General features: G+C 43.9%; 1 protein-coding gene across 2 annotated transcripts in view; it reads left to right on the top strand.

Moving 5' to 3' along the window:
- The first annotated feature begins 387 nt into the window (after positions 1–387).
- The window catches only part of LOC309566244 (chloride channel CLIC-like protein 1), a 478,998-nt gene continuing 463,512 nt past the window's right edge, over positions 388–15,873 (top strand). Inside the window, exon 1 of one of the 2 annotated variants that reach the window (XM_082271347.1) lies at positions 388–467. The gene's annotated coding sequence lies outside the window, so the exon portion shown is untranslated. Of the gene's footprint in view, positions 468–7,258; positions 7,346–15,873 lie in introns of those variants that run through there. The other variant, XM_082271348.1, reaches the window with a different exon arrangement.

The raw sequence follows: 15,873 nt of genomic DNA, 5'->3' as shown, positions 1-15,873 counted from the left end.
GAATTTTTTCGGCCGAAAAGTCGGAGTCGGTTGTCGGAAGAATCATACTAACAAGCCGAAAATCGGCAGATCGGACGTTGGACGAAAATTCCCGGCCGATTTTCGACGCATGTGTACGAGGCTTTAGAGATCCTCCACTCTGGAGGATTGCAGGGGGCACCTTTGGACATTATCACTGTCAGTCTGGGGGGAGGGGGTGTTAGGTGTACTAGCAGATTTAGATGCACTAACAAATGGAAGCCAAACTCCAACTAACACTCTATTATCGGTTACAGAAAGCAGTTTTTTTTTCTTCAGGGATAAGGGTTTAACATAAATAAAAGCTTATTGTAAGAACTCCCCTCAGTGGTAAATGTTTTACCTCAATACTCTATCTTCTACATCTGCAGGACGGCTTGTTCTGTTGAAAAGCAGGATCGCTAAGAGAAAATAAATTAAGCGAATACAGCCATCACATCTAAGAATTGGTAAGCTGTGATATAAGAAATGTTTGCTTTTGGGTTTAATACTGCTTTAGCCTGAGTTCACACTGTAGTGGGTGAAAATAAATGCATGTAAATCGCTGGCATTCCTGCACCCAAAATACGCTGCTCTTTAGCAGACATGCCGGAGTTCCATTAATTCTTAATGGCACCCCCAACGCATCAGAAAATGGGGCGTATTTTGGGTGCGTGAAACTATATGGTGCTGAAGCACCATGCGGCTGCGTTAACAAAAAAAGAGGACCAGGAACCTTTTCCCTGCATTTCTCACAGGTAAGCAGCCCGCTGTGCCCGTGCAAATGCGAGCCACACCACCTGAAATAGTGTAAAACTAGCCCTAAAGCATGGGTGTCCAACCTTTTGGCTTCTCTGGGCCACATTGAGTGTAGAGAAATTTTCTCGGGCCGCATATAAAATATATGCTATAGTTAAGGTATATAAGTAATAAAAGAGGATGAACCCTTACGAGGCAGCCTCTGCCTACAGTTAGTTGGAAGCCGCTGTGGCCGTGCCCCGGCCTGACTTCCTTCCTCCCCAGCAAAAAAAAAAAAATTGTCAGGGGACAGTGGGCCGCATTGCCTGCGGTTCTAGGCTGCGGGGGCCGCAGGTTGGACATGCCTGCCCTAAAGGATGAGTTCACCTTTACAAAAAAAAAAGAATAAATGCACATTTAGCATCTAAAAAATATGTATTTATTTTATATACGGTGTGTGTGTATATATGTATGTATGTGTGTGTGTGTATATATATGTATATATATATATATTGTAATGGACCTGTAAAGCATTACACCCACGATCAGCAGATTGTGGGTGTAATGCCAGGGTCCTGCAGACTGTGTATCTCTGTCTGGCTGTACCTCCGATACGGCCAGGCAGTTACTCTCTGACAGGAAGCATGAATTGCCTACCACAGTGCTCAACAATGCTGTGGTAGTTCATTGAGATCTACAAGCCAACAGCTGCAAAGGCTGCCGGTCCTTGCAATTTTCCCATTCACCAAACACTGTGAATGGATGATGTGGACGGAGCCCCGCACGGCTGTGTTCATTGCAGAGTGTGACAGCTAGCGAGGAGGAGATCCCCCCCCCCCCCCACTAGCTGTCAGAATGGGGGATCGGGGGGCCGGTGCATCTGTAATATGTTACATATCACACCCTGAATATGGATGGAACATGTTACAAAAGATAAACTTGTCCTTTCAGGAAGATGAATCATAATAAATGGCTGTCAATGCAATGAACAATATAAGGGCCCGTCTTTTGGGATTGTAGCACACCACAACAAAGTGATGTGCTGCCATGTGTTTGCTGCTATGTCATAGTGCTTCTTTGGATTGATATTCACAAGGAAGTGTTACTACAACACACGTCTGAGTGGACCCCCTTAACCCTGAGAGAAATAATTTGGGGACCATCTTATTTATAAGTACATTAATCCAGTGCACTGCAATTGAGGTGGTGGCCAACACATCGTTAGAGATTTTTTTTTTCATATCTGTCTGTCTGTCTGTCTTCTTTTTCTTCATGTTTCTCTGTCTTATTCATAAGCTCATTCCAGTGCCATTACTAACTGATCCTTATAAAACTGTATCCACATATATCTCTGGCAGCTATTTCGTATGTCTCTATTTACAATCTTGACAGAAACTTTCACTCATTAGTGAACTGCCTCATGCGCTCCGTTGCTCAATTCACCAACCTTTACTCCTGTTGCTAGGTTACCAGCCCAGCAGCCGCCGATACCTTCTAGCGTCTCTTATGGCTGCCTAGCGCAAACTACATTTAAAGTGAAACAGTCTCTGGCCTGAGCAAATTGGACTAAGCATAAATTATTGTTGCCAGCATTCCTGGACATTTGGGAGGACAATTTTCTGCAACAGGAAAAAAAAAATATTATTGCATAGCGACTGTGGCCATGTGCTTCAGCAGTTAAAGGATTGTTAATAAAACAAAACAATAATTAAAAAGAAAAAAAGATCTGAACCGTTTAAGTAAAAGCAACCCTGGCAATGTTATAACTTGTCCCAGCTGCTGTAAATTTTAGGACAGATTGGTCTTAAAAAGCGAACCTTTTGGCATGTCTGCTCCCTGACAGACCTTAATCTAACAAATGGTATAAATACTCATCACTGAAACATCTTCTAATGGCTGCAAAGCCTTGTATTCCAGCCCTTTGGAAGAGTACCAACCCCCTATAATAAGGCTCCGTTCAAACATATGTGAATTGGATGGGGGTTTCCCCACATAAATTGCATGACAGGAGCGTGTGACCGGCTCTCAATGGAGCTGGTTTACACAGCTCTGTGGCAGCCATGGTCCGCATTGAAAAAGGGTCCTGTGCGTCTTCTGGTCCGATTCGGGTGCGAATTCGGGCAAAAGTTTAGACCTGATTCGCACCTGAATCGGTGAACAGGAACGCACCGGATCCTATGCTGTAAGCCGCAGCTGCAGCATGTGTGAACTAGAGGTCGACCAATTACCAGAACGTCCGATTATTTACAATTTTTCAAATAATTTGTATCGGTCAGACACTTACCGATATTGGTCGTCCCTCCCCCTGTCCCCATGCAGTCTCTGCCAATCTGCTCCTTTGGATACCATGTTAAGCGGGGGTCCCCAACCCCCAGTCTGCGAAGGCTGCCCTGTCAGCAGTGCGGTGGGCAGCAGTGAGATGACATCGTCTCTCACTGCCTGTCTCGCATCATTGCTGTTCCACCCCTACAGCAGGGCCACAAAGGCTGCTCATGATAGAGCTGCAGGCGAGTAGAGAGATAATTAGGTCATCTCTCACAGCCTGCCCACATGTGGAAGTTTACCAGCTCGGACGCCACTGAGGAGAGGCTGCCAGAAGTGTAAGTAAGTGACAGTGGCAAGTGAGCTGCATATGGGTGGAAAGCGACATGCTGCATATGTGTGACAGGTGACGGTGGCGAGCTGCATATGTGTGACAGGTGATGGTGACGAGCTACATATCTGTGACAGGTGACGGTGACTAGCTGCATATGGGTGGCAGGTGACTGTGACAAACTGCGGATGGGTGGCAGGTGACAGTGGCAAGTGACACGCTGTATATGTGTGACAGGTGATGGTGACAGGCTGCATATGGGTGGCGGGTGACTGTGACATGCTGCATCTGGGTGGCAGGTGATGGTGGCAGGTGACACGCTGCATCTGGTGGCAAGTGGCATATTTTTATAGGTATTTATGCCATTTTTCTATGTTTTGGGAACCTAATAAGTTATTTATTTTTTAAGCCCTTTATTTTTCCCAGTTGTTTTACTTTTAATGTTTAAAACTTGAATAAACATGCTCAGTTCATACCAGATTTGTGTAGAAATTGTGTTGATTTTTCAAACCTTTAGGCTATGTTCACATGTGGGCGTAGCAGATCATGGGCAGAATCACCGCGATTCTGCCCATGATCCGGAATCATTGCGAATCGCGGGATGCCTGTGCGATGCCCATGATTTGCAATTGCACCCCAAATGCTGTGCGATGTTGCAGTGATTTCCGCCTGCCAAATCGTGGTACGATCGCGCAAACAGAATTGCGGGACACATGATGCCCAAAAAGGTAAGGGAGCTTCTTTTGTGCGTCATGCGTCTCCCGCAATTCTGTTTGCGCGATGTTACCAGCTACCGACCAATAATCTGTATCAGCTCTGAAAAAATGATGTAGATCTATCCGTAGTCCGAACGGAGCCTTAATCTCACTGGCTGGCTAGAATCACACAAAATTCAGAACATGAAGGACCTTATTATGTCTATGACGGAACAGAGTGAGAAATTCTGAAAAATTTGGACACCTTCATCTTTCTATAAAACCAGTCCCATCTGGCATCACAGGGGTAATTTCTTCCCCCCAGATCTTTGCCTTGGCATGTGGTTGGTCAGGCGAGGAAAGGGATCCGGCTTCCCTTCCTATGTCCAGATGCCTTTCTCTCCTTGATTTCCCCCCATTTTTTTTTTTCATTCTCTAAAAGTATCTGCCTCTATGTTTTGAAAAAATAAGAAAATTACGGGAGCGGTACTTGCTGAAAAGTTATGCAGTATACCAGGGCTCGACAAACCCCGGGCGCCAGGTCGCATTGGTGACTAGAATTAGCGACCTGGCGCCTGGGGTGCAGTGCAGGAGGTGTTCTGTCCCTTTGCAGATGTACCACCCCCCCCGCGCGGGTGCGCGGACTACCGCGCCGTCCAATCGAGCGGCTTTTCGGCCTTCTTGAGTGAGACGCTTCCAATGGGGAACTGGCGCCCTCTTGTGGAGAATGGGCTGTGTCTGCATAGAGTGGACAGGATCCGCCTGCTCAGCAGGGATCAGCAGAGAGATCTGCTGAGCGGAGGTGGCTGTGTTAAAGGGGCCTACGGTGGCATATGTTACTCTTCGTCATTGGATCTCCTATCACCCCCACCTTGCTGCACTGTCCTTCCCTAGTGAGCCGCTGCCCATCACATGCAAAGGTACAAGGCATATTCATGGCCACAAAAAGCCAAGCGGAAAAAAAATGACATTGAACACCTGGTGTGTCACCTCAGAATATATTCATTATCTACACAAGGTAAATGCCTATGATGTTTGGTTCTAGTTGTCTTTATGTGATTTAGGATCAGTGATTTTTGTCATTGAAAATAAAGCTTTGTTGTAAATAAAAAAAAAAAAAAAAGCTGGCTCCTAACTTTTTTAGCTGGCTCCTAGATTCCAAGCAAATTTGTCAAGCCTTGCAGTATCCTACATAGAATGGTTCCACTTATTCCAGTTTTTTGCATTTCTGTAATCTTGATGTTCAGATGTGATATGCTGATTTGTCGATTTCTTGAACTATGTTGTGTAATGCTGTGTGCACACATTTCTGTTTCTGTACCCTCTCAGGCCCCGTTCACATTGCCGCGATCCGACTTGGGGGGGCGACCTCCGAGGTCGCGGTGCGAGCAGCGCGCCGCGACCTCGGAGCGGCCGCCACGGACTTCATAACATTGAAGTCTATGACGGTCGCCTCCGGGTCGCCCCAAAGAAGCTCCGGACCCTTTTTCTAAGTCGGAGCGACTTGTGTCACTCCTATTAGAACGGGTCCGCAGCTTCCATATGGAAGGCGACCTACGGCGACCTGTGAGGCGACCAGGTCGCCTCACAGGTCGCCTTAGTGTGAACAGGGACTTAGAGATGTGGCAATGTTGTTTCCCATATATAAATAAACAATTTATTAAAAGAAGAAAAAGTGAATCTTTTTGATTATAATAAACATTATTTAAGAAAGTTCTGCTTAGGTCTTATGCACCCGGTGTTTGTGCAGGCAGAAGGCATAGATGCACCATCCAGCCCTGCTGCCAGCAGCCTGTAAAACTCTGAGTGGCTGAAAGCTGATGGGACTGGGTGGTGTACCATGTAGTAATAGCATTCATGCTGCATTCACACATGATTGTGGGCGGAAATGCTGTGATTCCACCCAGCAATTTCAAATGGCTGCAAAACGCGGGACACCATTACTTCTAATGGCACCCCAATCCCCATTGTGCTGCAATCTCAATGCCTGTTGCTCAAAAAGGAACGTGAGCTGCTTCTGGGCGACCACGTCGCGCATTGGGTTTTACTTTGATTGCAGCGCAATTTATAATGCAACAATCGCACCAAAATCGCAGCACGATTGGGGTGCCATTAAAAGTAATGGCATCGCAGACGCGTGGGGCGTTTTGCAGCCATTTCAAATCATGGCGATTCTGTCCCCAATCATGTGTGAATTCAGCCTTAAGCCCCGTACACACGTCCCGAATGTCGGCCGAACGATCGGCCGTCTTTTGTCCGGTGCTGTCCTGTCGGCTGAAAACTGCAAAAGACTGCACATGAATTTTGTCGGCCAACAACAGCTGACTGCAGAAGTAATGTCATGTGATGGTTTACTTTCCGTGTGTTTTTTCTTCTCTGAGCATGCCCAGTCTTGCTAATCGGCTGTTTGTCGACCGAATTCTGTACTGACTGGCAAACAATCGGCCGTTCTGGTGTTGGCCAACAAAAATTTTAATGCCTGCACAACAGATTCTGTTCGGCCGAAAAGTCGCTGTCGGTTGTCGGAAGCATTATACTAACAAGCCGACAATCGGCCGAATATTTACGGCCGACAATGGCTACGTGTGTACGGGGCTTTAGGGATGAATGAGCTTAATGCAGACTTCTTGTATTCTGGCATTCATCCCTGAGCACATACTGCCCTAATTGTTAGTACTGCTAGGTGCACCATCCAGCTGCAGCAGCATTCATCCTGTCATACAGGCTGCAACAGGGCTGCCCGAATCGAATAAACACCCAGGCTAAACACCCAGGGGCCTTAACAGTAGAGACCACAAGATGCCCACATTTTGTTATCTAGAAAAACCCTTCTCTTACTGAAACTAGTTTTACTTTGCTACTGGGGCATAGCTTCAGGACTAACCCCATCCAACTGTGACCTCCTTGTCCAATGTTAGTTCCCACTTTAGCCACTAAAGAGCTCTCACTGGAGAAGAAAATAGCATCCAGTGAGGCCTTGTTTCGGCTCAATAACAAACTGAACCTGGAATCTAGGAGGTTCACTGAGGAAGCCATTTACACTAACAAAGGTAATAGGTGACACTTGGTTGTGTCTGCTTTTAGGTAGGGCTTTTACTTTAAGATGCTTAACAGGTTTACAAAATGGCTAGTAAATCTAAATAATGACTTTCCTTATGTAAGTGAGGTAAAGATTAACATATTATTATGTTTATTATTTTCAGGTGTTTGGCGCTGAAGAGATTTGAGGGAAAAAGTGCAACTCTTAAAGAGAGACAAATGTAATTTATCAGCTTCCCTGCTTTCTATTATTCTCACTGTCTGGTATTGCAGGCAGGATCTGGTAAGCTTTTTTTCCTTCCAATTAATTCATTTCAATCAATTAACATAAATACATGTCTGTTAATAGTATTGCTTTTTTTTTTTTTTTTTCATAAAAAAGTAAGAAACCTGCTGGTTGTTTTAGAGAGTTTATAACTGACTCAATATATTATAACCAAAGCACAACTAAGACTTCTTTTGTCATCTGGCAATAAGTGTCTTTATAATACTAAGGATGTATGGGGTGGATAAGAGTCCTAGCTAGAGTAAATAGTATTATTACTGGCTCTTTTGCACAGCATTACAGCTGCTCATTGCATTTTGCTCAAACTCAGAATGAACTGGCTGCATATTCTCTGATACTAGAGTATAGTGAGCCCACTGTTACTTGCTACTCTCCTACAAATGTAAAGAGAAGTGAGTGAAAATACTCAGGTGTTTGCGCTCAGGATAGACCAATAATAAGTGTAGGGGAAAAATAAATTGTTATAAAGGTGAATTTTATACGAGCTGCTAGTTTAAACAACAGTGGGTTGTGAAGAATAAAAATATATTGAAACAGCACTCGTATGTGAATATCAAAAAATGTCCCCTTTCATGAAATAAAATAAATTATGTGTATAAATAGAATCAGTGTCCTATTATACCAAATCGGTAAATCAATATTAACACAATATGATAAAGTGGTTCGTGCACAATTGAATAAATATATGAAATAATTAATATAATGCAATAATTTATTATTTAATATATTTATTCAATTGTGCACGAACCACTTTATCATATTGTGTTAATATTGATTTACCTATTTGGTATTATAGGACACTGATTCTATTTATTTTTTCAAATTCTTTATTTAGATAAAAGGAAATAACCCGAACAAGGTTCACACTCAGTAAAACAAGAACAATGTACAACATATACATAGCTCGTAACAGGCATGTGAGAAAAGCAATTTAGGGCCCTTTCACACGGTCGTTCCGTATGTCCGCAAATCATCCTATTTTTTTGCGGACATAATGTAAGTCTATGGCATTGCGGATGTCAGTGGAATACCATCCGCTGACATCCGATTTTCTTCCTTTCAGTTCTGTTCCGTTTTTTGGATCGGAACAGAACCCTATTTTTTCATCCGTTCAAAAAACGGAAAGGAAGGAAAATCGGATGTCAGCGGTGTCATCCGCTGACATCCGCAATGCCATAGACTTACATTATGTCCGCATATCATCCGCAAACGGATGGGATGATATGCGGACACACGGAGCGGATGACACAAGTGTCATCCGCTCCGTGAAAAAAAAAAAAAAAAAAAAGTCCTGCAGCGAAGAATAAATCCGGAGCGGCCGTGTGAAAGAAGCCTTAGAGTAAATGGTGCATACATTGATGGTGGAGAAATAGTAGCGTAGAAATGGTCTACATAAAGTCCAGGGTGAGATGAAATATAATGCACATCAACCATTATACACAATCAGACATCCACGATACCACAATGTGTTAAGAGAGAAGAGCAGCATTCATCGTCATCCAATATGTGAAAGAGGTAAACTGAAAAATCTTTTCGCACCAAAAAAGGTGACAAAGTGAGGTGAATCTTATGTAAGTGTAGTATCAAGTTGACAGTTTGAGTAAACAAGAAGGGGGGAAGGAGGGTGGGCATATCGGGCTTGGAGAAGGAAGGGTGGACGAGGGAGGGGGGGGGGGGCGAAAAGTCAGGAGGGGAAGGAGAAAAAAATAAAAAGAAGAAGAAAAAAAAAAGGGGGAGCAGGAGGTAAGTAAGGTGTAGTTGAGGAATTAGCAGTCCCTGGGGGACAGAGAGTGAAAAGAGGACAGAAGGAAGGTCAAGAAAAGGGAGAAGCCGAATGGATCCCGTGGGGGCTTCCAGGCCCGTATCTCAGAAGGTTCAGGTAGCACATTGAAGAGCTCTGCCCTCATCCAAGAGGCACTGATTATATTTATACACATAATTTATTTTATTTTATTTCATGAAAGGGGACATTTTTTGATCTCCTACAAATGTACCTTCCTTTAACCCCATGACTGCATTACCTCACGTCACTGTCTAAGGCAAGACTAACAGGATGTGATTAGTTGAAACAGGAAATATTTTTCTTATTTTTGCACGTTCTAGTGTGCCTAAAAATGAAAACTCAGAATAACAAGGTTAAACCAATGTAATCCAATTGTATAGCCTCTCAAGGCCTGTATCTAGCAATGTGTCTGTCCATTTTTAATTGCATCACCGACAGTGGCAAGGCTACTAGGATATGTTCCAAGTGTCCCCACACCTGTGGAGAGATGTGCAGAGATTTGATGTACATTGTACTTGGTGCCCATTTCTAACAACCTCAGCTCTTGAAAAGGTTTGTATTTTGTCTACTGAACCTCTCAGGGGGGAATAAAATGTGAGGGATAAAAATAAAAAACAAATGCAGTACATCACTGCAACACAGGCACATTTCCACATGATTTTACCCCTTAAAGCACATTAAACACGCCAAAAAAAGTGGAGCTAAAATCCGCAAATTCTTCACCTCCACTCAACATTGCAGTGTCACCCAGCCCCCCTTACCAGGCCAGATTTTGCTGGGTGCATGGTCTTCAGCTGTCTTTATTGGCTACTGTGGGATAATCACTTCCACAAATGTGCAGCTCAGTGTACTTTCCAAAGAAGACTGCACAAAGGCATTTCTCTTTTTCAATAAGGAACCTGCCTGCTTACAATGTTTTACTTTTTAACTTTTAGTTTTGCTTTAACCATTTCCCAAAACAATTACATTCCACGACATATCTTGGTGAGGACAGTTGCCAGTGTAAATATGTCAGCTGTCAATCGATCTTTCAAGCCCTCAGTTGGCTGGTGCCATAACTGATCAGTGCAGATCTAAAAAGAGGCTAAGATGGCGTCATCGTTAGCTGTAAAGGATAGGTTTGGTTCTGCTTTAAGTGGAATTAAAGGGGTCAATGCTCACTCTTCCAATAGTCCCTCTCCTGCACTGGCATCTTCTGTGTGCAGCTTTTTGGCCATCTTCATTGGCTGGCACAGGATTACGTCACTCCTCCATACACACGGGAGCTAGTCATTCGGACACACAGGGATCGGACTGGCCACCTTAAGCTGAGCTGTGCATGCACAGCTCAGCTGAGATTGCGGGGATCTCTGTGAGAAGGCAGGTATAGTTTATTACAGAAGAGACATTTCATGTCTCTTCTGCAATATAAAGCCTGCCTGCTCACAGTATGTAATAGCAGATTTTTAGTTACACTTTAACCCTGCAGGTACCAAAAAATCCCTGCTAATTTGCCTGAAATGCGCTCAGCAATAAAGCTCTTTTGTGGCTGACAACATACAGGGGGTCGATTAAAGTTTTATGTACGTTTGGGACGTTTGAAAACCTCTTCTGAAAGCTGGAACTTGACAGCTAGTAACCATCAGTTAAATACGTCTATTTTGCCACTTTACATGCCGATTTTAGTGGCGTTTACATTTTAGAAGAGTTTTTTTTTACAGATAACCTCACTAGACCCTCCCAAATGCCCACAATGCAGGTAAAATCTCTCTTGCTCTCTCTCCCTCCCCCATTTCAAATGCCACTAAACCGCCACCCTGAACTTGATTTTTTTGCTTTCAAGAACCTCAACTGCTTCTAAACTGCTATAAATGCCTAAGTGTACATGTACCCATAAGATAACACTGAGTAGAGTTCAGAGGCTGCTGAAAAAATGCCCAAATGCTCCTAAACGTACGTTTATCAGCTGCAGTGTAGATGAGGCCTTACTAAAACTAGAGAGAGTGCAAAACCCGGTGCAGCTGTGCATGGTGGCCAATCGGCTTCTAACTTTAGCTTGTTCAATTTAAGCTTTGACATAAAAACCTGGAAACGGATTGGTTTCTATGCAGAGCTGCACCAGATTTTGCAGACCAAAGGGGAGCAAATAACAGAAGTTAGTTTTTAAGGTTTACGTTCATTTTACCAGTAAGGAATTTATAAAATCTTGATTGTTGTACCACATGTGACCACAAGATGGTGGTCTTCCAATTGCTATAGATGTACTGTGTCGCATTAGTTCTTATTTCAAAACTTTAAGCCTAGGTTCACACTAAGGTGGGTTTGAAATGGTTTGAGTTCAGCTGAACTCACTCGCATGATTTCAAAGCAGCATTTTCAGTCCGACTTTAGGGGCGATTTTACAGACCTCTGTGCGGATAAACCCCCCCTCCAAAGTCGCCACGGTGCGGTGTCACACCGATTCAGACGGTGCCAGCAATAGGCTCTGACGTGCGATTTGACATGTCAAATCGGCCCAATGTGAACGTGGGCTAAAGCTGATTTCCATGTTTCCTGTCACTTCAAACAGTTTGGACCAAGCTGGTCCAAACAAATTATTTCCTTCACTAAAGGCTGCATTGGCTCTAAGCACTGTATGAATTGGATGTACCTTCAGCTCAGATTTTGATGTCATTAGCCCACCTCTCTGACTCAGCCAATCAGAGGCAGCTATAGCTGAGCGTTGTTGGTGCTGGGTGTGAGATTGGAAGTCTCTGTTCCACTGCCGGGACCCAGCACTGTGTACTGTATGTAGCCGTGTTGTGTTAAGAGGGGCAGTCGGGCAGTTTGGGGGGGATGGCGATAAAAACACAACGCAACCAAATATTTTTACTGCCTCCTCTGCAAGTGTGTACTGGACCTGTGGTGAGCATATTTTATGTATTTTGTATTGTTATGCATGGAGCAAAACTAGAATGGAAACGGGCAGTTTTTTAGAGGGCACATATGAGCAAATATTCTTCAACATTCCCAAATCGATTCCTTTAATAAAATCTGAGATTTGCCAAACTGTACCACAGAATGCAGTGGCCTTTAAAGAACAGCCAACTCATTGCCCAAGTCCTATCAGCTTTCAGAACTTTATTCTTTGTACAATTTACGCTGGTAAATTCAGTGTTTGAATTGTGTTACATTTTAGCACCACTAGAGGGAGACGGACGCTGTGAAAGAAAGGGTAGCTGTACAAGTTTAGGCAAAGTCTTGAAACCCTCAGGAACTAATTCACACGTACTGTCAGAATTAATCACCTCCATAGGTATTTTGCCTTAGTCCTCAAGTCCTCAGAATATTTTTTTTTTGTTTTCCTTTGCAACAAAATATTACCTACTGTTTATCTCCCTGCAGGGATTTGTGTTAAATGGTAATACTGTCAAAACGGCTTGAGCACTCTCATGTGTGTTAATTAAGTGTGCTTCCTTGTCTCCTCTTCAATTAAAACTCCACTTTGACAGACCGTGAAAAAGGACAGATCAGGGAACATCTTCCCTGTGGTGTGTGAGGCAGACTTTTCTTTTACTGAAAGGAAGAGAACTGAAACAGGCTTCTAACCTATGGTATACATTAGAATGCAGACTGTTTTTTTTTCCTTTATGGGGCTGCAAATAAAAAAAAAAATCCCTTTGTCCTTTTTCTAATACAGCTTTCAATCTTATTAATTATTGTGAGATGACGCAGACAAATCTGTCAAGCACAAAAAAAAATCAACAAACTGCAGATTTAAGGGGTAAGGCCACCTTTTATAACATATTACACCCATATTCAGGGTGTAGCAAGTAACATGTTACATATTCAACAACCCCCCCCCCCCCCCCGATCTCCCATTTTGATAGCAGGGGATCTTCTTCCCACCACTAGCTGTTACAATCTGTGGGGTTTTTAGTTTTTTGTAAAGGTGAACTTATCCTTTAACTGCAAGAACCTGTAGGTTTAATGACATCCTCCAATCCCAGTTGACGCCTTCTGAGGGGAAACGCGTTGGGCAGGAGGGTGTCACGCTGTCACATCTCGTGGACCGCGCTGCAGGCAGCCGCGATCATCAGCATTCATAGAAGCGAACTGTCTCTACTACACTGTACGTGTTCATTTTACTACAATAAATGGTTTTATCGGGGTATCGGTTCTCTTTTTGTGTGAGTACATCATCTAGCGCCTGCGAAACCTCCATATGCAGCAGTGAATATTTACAAGCTTAACCGCTGTAACCTCTTCTGTATGGATACTGGAAGTCTCATATAACCATCCATCCCGGCACGTCCATTGTGGTCTCTGTATGAGAATTGTTTTCAAGCCCATGTATATTTATTTCTGGTAAGAGGCTTATCCATACCTTTTCACGTGGTGGCACTTTGTGTGTGGGTGAGAATTCTGGCTCGTGGACCGTTTTCCAATATCGGATGTAGTCTACATGCTACTAGATGCTGGAAAGCGGGTAAGGAGCAATCTTTATACATTGCTGTGGTCACTTTTTCTATTGCTTGGGGACATTGGAATCTTTGGACTTTTGTGAAAAGGACACTTATTATTTTTGGAAGATTTCAGTGAAGATTTATGTGTCACCCACTTTGATTGGACTTATTAACTGTAAATTCATTTAGTGCATGTTGTCACTATTCAGTTCATTAGGAATTGCACTCATCTTACATTCATTCACATTTATTTAGATGCTGATGTTTGTTGGATTGTGTTTATTTCCAATTTGTTGAGCGCACTAGTTTATATATTGCTTCATTATTTAGTTATTCCATCAGGTTGGAATCCTAGTTGCTGCCATTATTTTATGTTCGCGCTCTATTATTTTTACGAGGTTTAATGGCATACCTCTTCCCAAATTCATATTGACCAGTGATGCCACTCTTCATAGTGATGGGGCCAGTAAGAATGTGTTCAGGCGGGCTTAGAGAGCTGCAACAGTACCTAAAAGTGTTGAGCTTTGCCTGTCAGAATGGCCCCAGATTCCACCAACTTTGAGGCTTCTGATATTATGTGAATGTATCTCTAATTGTTTGAACTCCATAGCTGCAACAATCCTTCATACCACCCAACAGAGTCTCTTTAACCCCTTCATGTGGCCTGCCAGAAGCCCCTTAAACTGATTCTAAAGGTATTCATTAAAAAAAAAAACAATCCTCTTCTTTTTCGGTCTCCCGCTGTCCGTTCTGGCTCCTCCCCCCATCTAGTGCCCCCAATGGCAAGCCTCTTGCATTGGGGGGCACCTGAGCAGGCTCTCTCCAGAGCCATGCTCCTGTGAATCGACATTGCCCATTCATAGACAGAGCACTGCTTGACCCCCACCCCCTCACTCTCTCCTCATTGGCTCACTGGCTTTGATTGACAGCCAATGGCTCCCCTTCCAGTGTGAGCCAATGAGGAGAAAAAGACCTGGGCGAGCCGCTCCTCCTATGCAACATTGCTGGATCGAGATGGGGTTCATTTAAGTATAAGGGGGGGGGGCTGGGGAGGGAGCGGCAGCCAGAAGATTTTTTACCTTAATGCATAGAATGCGTTAAGGTAAAATCCTTTTGCCTTTTGAACTACCTTAAGTTTGCTTTAATGCCCAGGAGGTGGCACAGCTTATCTATCTTGTGACTGCTGTTCTTGGCTCCCACAGCTGTCACATGAACAGGAGCCCATCCTGTTGACTCTGAGTCTCGGTTCACACTAGATGCGGTGCAAATTCGCTGCGGATTCCGCACCCTATCAAAAGCGCAAAACGTTGATGCAAACTGATTGCAGAGTGTATGTTAACAACGCCCTGAAATCGGTTTGCAACATGCAGTGTGATTTGCAGAATCAGATCGCATGGTATGAACACCCATGCAATCCGATTTTGGTGCAGACAAAAAAAAGGATCATGCATGGGTTTAGTGCGAATGTGGTACGATTTGATTAGGAATGTGTCCTGCACCTCATCATTGTGAACCCAGACTAACGCAGAAGCTGTGAAACAGAGTTGTTGGTAGTACAGCGTGGTCAGTGTGCTGGGAGTGCCCAGTGAGTGTGCTCTAAGCACACAACCTCAGGCTGTTGTGAATAGAGATGGAAGTTAAGAGAACTATGGAATTTGAGGTTATTGCCCATTTATACTTACCTAGGTGTCCCCTAGCGATTATACACTGAGAACCGAGCGATCGAACACCGCCGATTGCTCGGATCGAACAGCTCCCCAAGCAGACAACTGCCTACCCTGCCCACTCCTCACTCACTGGAGCACTGGGCTGGCTCGGGCTCTCAGTGGCTTGCTGAGAGGCTGTCAGTCCAGGCACCTGGCAGATACCGACTTTGACTGGGTGCCTGGACCGACATCTGTAACGTCAGCAGAGGGCAGGCTTCAGACCGCTCTCTGCTGAAAACGAACTGCACTCCTGCGATCCATAGGAAATGTACAGCCAAACGAGCTTTGGCTGTACATCTCCTTTGATTTCCACTTGCACTAAAGCTGGCCATACACACATATGAGGGAATCTCCCCTATAGGTTATTGTACTTTGACAGCCAGTGCCCACAGCTGTCAGAATATACAAACAGTGCCTGCCATCTGAGCGGCCAGAGATTTTTTTTTTTTTTTACTAACAAAATGGAATCCGCATAACTGACACATCCTACTGACTGCAAATTATGTCCCTTGTGCTGATTTTTCTGTTTGTAATTTTGGCTGCTGTCAACAGGAATGAAAGTGAGGTATATCCAAAACAGAAATAAAAGGAAAGTCTCCCAGTGAGGACATT

Source organism: Pelophylax lessonae, assembly GCF_965119305.1.
Source record: "Pelophylax lessonae genome assembly, chromosome: 11".
NCBI classification, from domain to species: Eukaryota; Metazoa; Chordata; class Amphibia; order Anura; family Ranidae; genus Pelophylax; species Pelophylax lessonae.
The sequence above is the reverse complement of the archived record's forward strand: the minus strand, read 5'-3'. Positions and strand labels throughout refer to the sequence as shown.